This window comes from Drosophila willistoni, chromosome 3R, assembly GCF_018902025.1.
Source record: "Drosophila willistoni isolate 14030-0811.24 chromosome 3R, UCI_dwil_1.1, whole genome shotgun sequence".
Lineage (NCBI taxonomy): Eukaryota > Metazoa > Arthropoda > Insecta > Diptera > Drosophilidae > Drosophila > Drosophila willistoni.
This window is the reverse complement of record NC_061086.1, coordinates 29,720,713-29,726,712: the sequence shown is the minus strand read 5'-3', so window position 1 is coordinate 29,726,712 and position 6,000 is coordinate 29,720,713.

Below are 6,000 nucleotides of genomic sequence, written 5' to 3'. Positions count from 1 at the left end.
GGATTGCATAAAATATGATGAAATATCTAAACGAAATTTGAAAGAATTACTTTCAAGTACTTTATTTGAGAGAGAGAGAGATAGAGAGAATGTTGATAAGAATAAAATTAATTCTTTGTTAGTTTTTCCGTAATTTTATGTTAAGACTAAGTGGAAATAAATTACAAAAAATTCCTCATCACTTGGCAACCAGGGAAAATTTTGCATACTTTATTAAGTTAAGGGCAAAAGTCTCATTGATTTTTAAACTCCATTATGCGACTATGTCTCTCTGTCTCTCTCTCTGTGTGTGTGAGATAGATAAAACTGGAATATCCAACAATACTTTAGCTAAAAGTAAATGCACTCTCAGTGCATCAGTCGACTCCATTTTCAGGTTTTGTTTATGCTTTTACTGTCCTTTTTTTTTTTTTTTTTACTTGGTTTTGGGTATTTTTTTTTGCTGCATCTAACCAAAAAGACCATAACAACTTTTGTTCATTTTGCTCGGTATTCTTATTTTCATCTACATCATCTCCTGCACCCGATGCAGTGAAATATTTTGCTGTATGTACTATGCCTGGGGATCTCTTTAAATTTTTGTTTTGTGTGAAATTCATTTTTGACTCAGTTGTTTATTCATTTAACTGGCAGCTACAGTAACAGGCAAATATTGATTTTTATATGGTTGGCTGTCAGTTGCCAGTTGCCTGTTTGCCACTAAGAGTCTGAGAACTAAAGCCAAGCGAGGCGAAATGATGATGAAATGCAATTTGAATTGTTGTAGCTAGTTGTTGGCCTAGTGCAATGTGAAGAGGAATTCACAACGAAACCAAAAATTAGTGGCATATAAACGCACTTACCTATTCAGATATAAATCATCTAGAAGCATGGCAAATGCATTTCGTTATTTGTGAGTTACTATGGATTGCAAAACCAGTTCGTTTTCCTTTGTCCTCACTGTCTTTTGCATTTCGCACACACACACAAACACAAACACACACACACACATGCATCAGCTTATATTACATACACACAATTGAACTCTGCCTTCTTTTGTCGTTGACTTCGGTTGATTCTGCTGCTGACAATGCAAGTGACAGCCCCAATGCAAACACAATCCAGAATACAGAGCCAGATATAGAGTGGAGAATGCGCAATGTGAATACAATGCAGGTAGTTGCCCGTGGCACAGGCACAGTGGTCCATAATCATTAAAAAAAGATGCTGCCAGCAGATATTTACTCATTATTATCTTAATAGTTCTTAGATAAAGAGTTTTATCTGTAGAGTATTATTGAAGTCCAAGATCAAGAACAAAATGGCAAAACCAATGTCATACGGACGGACGGACTGGGCTAATTGAACTCGTCTCGTCGTGCTGATCAAGAATATATATGCTTTATATGGTCGGAGATGCTTCCTTCTATGAATTCCTTCTTATTTGCCTCTTCTCAAGTTTTCAAAGGATTTAAATAGAATTGTTAATTTTATTTGCACCACTGTGCCCAGAGCCTGCAGCGGAAACACAGACGGAAACCGGTGAACACTTAAACTGATTGCACTCGATTCAAAACCCAGTAAGCTTGGATTTGTGGCTCTCGATGTGAGGCCAGCACCTTCCTGCCTATTGGGCCAACTTTGCTTGTGCCTCTGCAGTATTTAATTTAGTAGTTGTAAGTGAACAAATGTTACTCAGGTCTCTTGGCTCAACCAAGTTTTAATTGCCCATTAACACTTTATGACGCAGTCGATGACGTGGGCAGGACCTGGTTCCATGTCCTGTCGCCCCAAAGGCCATAAAAGCCTACACACACACACACACACATACACTCTATATATATATATGAACAGACGGTCTATGTATATATATATCTATATATTTAGTATATATTCGCATAGATTGCTATTTTTATACAATAGGAGTAAGCAAAAATGGCTGCAGGTCACGACACCTGGCATTGTCAGTGAGGTTGCTCACCTATTTGGTTCGTTTTCGTTTGTATGGGTTCTGTTCGGTTTGGTCAATACTTTAATTATGACACAATTTGGCGGCAGTTGCTGCATTGGCAGCTGGCAAAAAGCAAAAAGAATAAATAAATAAATTGTCAAGAACAAATTGAGCAAAGCCCCAACAGACTCCCAAAGGTTAAGCCCCCGCCCAAAGCCAACACCTGACAACAAACTCGCCACTGACAGTGACTTCCATCTGTTATTCTGATTCAAATAAAATGGAAAGCATTTAATGTTGCGTGAAAAACGCATTAAAGGCAAACGAATGAAATGAATAAAAAGGAATGAAATGAAATGAAATAAAAATCAACTTACAATTTCGTCTCCTCTCCGCCTCTGGTTTTTGGCACCAAAAATTTTGGTGATGTCTTTGACAGCATCATTTGCACATCTCTTAGGCACATAAATAATTCAGATTTTTCGACGACAATTTCTTTTTTTCTCGCTTTTGGCCCTGCGTATTGACACACAAAAAACCACAACAACAAGAACTTGGGCTAAAGGAAAATTGCCTTTTAATTTGCTATTTATGGAAACTTCTTCCAATAAAATTCTTCAAGATGTGAAAAATTGAACAAATACTTAGAGATGCCCCGAACTGCCTTGGCTGGCATTTCGATTAATATGCCAAACAGTCTTGTGGTTAATTAAATAATTTAATTTTCAGATGCTTTTGGCATCAAAAGAATATTGAACGATAGGCATGTAAATTGAAGCAAGCAAAGTTTTCTACTAGGTAGAGATTTAATTTGGCTATAATTTTATATGATAATCCTATGAAAGAGAAAGGACATTCAGTCAAGCAATAAAGCTGATTGAGCGACTGTTTGAAGACCATCAAAGAGCTCCATGACAACTAAGTTTTCGATGCAAAGGCGTAACACTAATTTCATTGGCAAATAACAAAGAACAAGCAACAGACAAGGTGACTCTTTAAATTTTTCAACATGTTTAATAAATGGTCCATTATACGAGAATCTCCACTCAAAAGGCATATCCCATTACATTCATACAGATTGGCATAAAGAAAACGCATTAAGAAACGCATCTTGAATGCTTTTTCAAGAAGATACTTTTTACGAGCAATAAGATGTGTGGTCAAGCTATTTGGATTCCTTTTACTTACATATACATCAAATGAATAAGAGTCGTTAAACAATTCCCTTTTATGGCACTCTGACTGATTTCAATTATGCCAAGTGCCGCTCAGCTCAGCTCAGCTCAGAATGTATGTCCATATACTTATGTATATAGAGCGAAATCGAAATCGTGACAAATGTCTATTGTGAAATAGATTTACATGGCCGCAAATGAAAGCCCATTTATCAAAAACAGGAGTCGCTGACTTGGCTCCTTTTTACCTGAATACATCTGGTATATGTAGGTATATGTCCACACCGCCCATTTATCCAGCAAGGACCTTTTCTCCAATTTAATGTTGTTGGCATTTTGTTAGCAGTGTTTTTTTTCTTTGTTTTGTTTGATGACAACCCAGATTCACAAAGGTCATTTTATTGCCATCCGTTTTTGCTTTATTGCGATGGGGGCAAATGGGAAATGGTTTTGAAGGCAAATGGTAGGGAAATCAGTGTGCCATGCATATTTAATGGCTTATACAAACAAATGCAAAAGAGGCCCCGAAAATGGCTTAAGGGCTTATTTATTTACAAGTCTACAACATGAGCATAACAATACCAATGCCACAAATCCTATTCTACCATATACTTACATACCTAGCCACCTATCTAACATACATATGCGTTTTTTTAACCGGCTCACATTCCAGTTTTTTTTTTCTTTTTTCTTTTGTTTTCATTGACATTTGTTGGGCCTATTGAATGTCGCAAGAAAGCCAATTTTTGGGTGCCACCTTAAATGTCTAGAATTTGAGCCTGATTAAAGATAAATGGCGTATTGGGTTTGACAGCACTTGCTGATAAAAAGGTTATCGGTGTAGTATGGTTGAATCTCTAGAATTTCCAATACAGTTTAATATGACGGAAAAATCAATCGATATTCCTTTGCCCTTTGCATATGATATTTCTAGTTGTTTGCCAAATGATGAAGCTGCTTGAATAGCCGATTGTATTACTCTTTCTACCCATGAAACTAGCTTGCATCAAGGTTTTTCTCGATTGCAATGACATTTAGTTTAACATCTTCATTTGTGGTATTTCTGAGCACCTGGTAAATATTGAAGCTATGAAGATTTAAGCAATTTTAAAGCAACACAAATGTTTGCTTTGATTTCATATTTTATTATACAACAAAATGAAATTCAATTAAATTCATCTTACGCTCAATTTGGATTTAGCCACTAGGCTATTTGTTGCCTGGCCTTTGCTTTGATAAGTTCTCTCATTGTCCATGTTAAGCTCTAGCCCGACGAAAATTTGGAATTGGTTGTGCTTAATACCATTTCGGAGAGTTGTGGACAAAATTTTGTGGCTCAATTTGAAAACCGTTTTGGCAACAGCAAATTGCATCCATATCCGTGAGTGAGTGAGAGAAACAGTTTCATAAGCCGCTTAGCTTTAGTGCTGTCTTTTTGTGACTAAAGTGCATCATTTAATGCATCAGTTTTAGGGCTTGAAGCCAGTAAAAGAATTGGCAAAAATTTTCCATAAAAGAATTAGAAGATTAGAAAATTGAAGCTAGTAAATTGTTTCTCTTATAATAAAGCCACAAAAAATCCATGCCGCTAAAAAGTAGGCAATACAAATGGTCACAAAAAAAAACCATAGGGTAGGACGAAAAATAAAACATTTTCCATATCATAAATCAAAAAATCGTTAATCAATTTAGCACTTTTTTGCTGCTGGAACCAACAAATAAACATCTAATGACATTTTAAGCCCATTCTTAGTCTTTGGAAAGTTTATAGACAAACATAAAACTGATAAAAGTTATTTTATCTTAGCATTCCTATGAGTAAGTTGGAAGTTTTCTTTACGACTGCAAACGTGCAAATAGCCAAAATGTTTTTCTATTTCTTAGGTATAAGTGTTTGTTTGCCTGATATATTTTGTACGTGCGCCCACAACATGAACTCATAAATATGTATTGATTTTCCATTCACCGTTTGCCATTCGCAATTCACAATTTCTTTTCATGTGCCGAATACACACACACACACACAGACACAGGGGCAAATATCTACTTCAATAGGGGAAAAAATATGCGAATTTTTTCACAAAAGTCGATGGAATAAGAAACGATTGTATCTTTTGCCTCAGAGTTATTTATGATTACGAAAGTTTTTAATGCGACAAAAATACTTGGATATGTAAATAGAAAATGAAATGCCAGAAATTTTCCTCTTTTCGAGTTTGTCAACTGTAAGCAACATACATACGTGAATGTATAAATGGAGCATTTTTTTTTTATTTTTGTGATATAAGGATTGCATCTAATCTAAGTGAAATATGCCTAACATCATGAGTTCATTAATTTTCCCTTAGCCAAGTCGTCATCTAATGCACTGGCGCATGGTGATGACTGCTGATGGAAGAAATCCCTGGCCTATATACATACACACATACATACACATATATGTATGTATCGTGTACATGGAAGACGTATACTGTTGTGTGTGTACATATGTTTCTGCCACATTTGTTATGAGTAATGACGTGAGCAACCAGTGCGCGATGCTGGCTAACATGTGTAATATGCCAAACGTTCACAGCCAAATTTATTAGTTGTCAGTTGTGCACTCCGTTTTCTTTATTGTCAACCATTATTTAAACAATAATATAGAGGAGAGCAGGCCTTAAATTTACATACATACTGAAATAAGATGATTAAACAGAATGTTGTCATCTGATTTAATTTTATTAGTCTGGAAACTATGGTGAACTTAAGTCAAGTTTTTGTATATGCTCCTGCTTTAAGGATAAAACTAGATAATTCTTGTGGCAAAGAGGAGGTTAATACACATATATTTGCTTTTGCTATTCCCTCACTGACTTCTGTCATTCACAATATTCCTGGAACTGAAATGTTTGT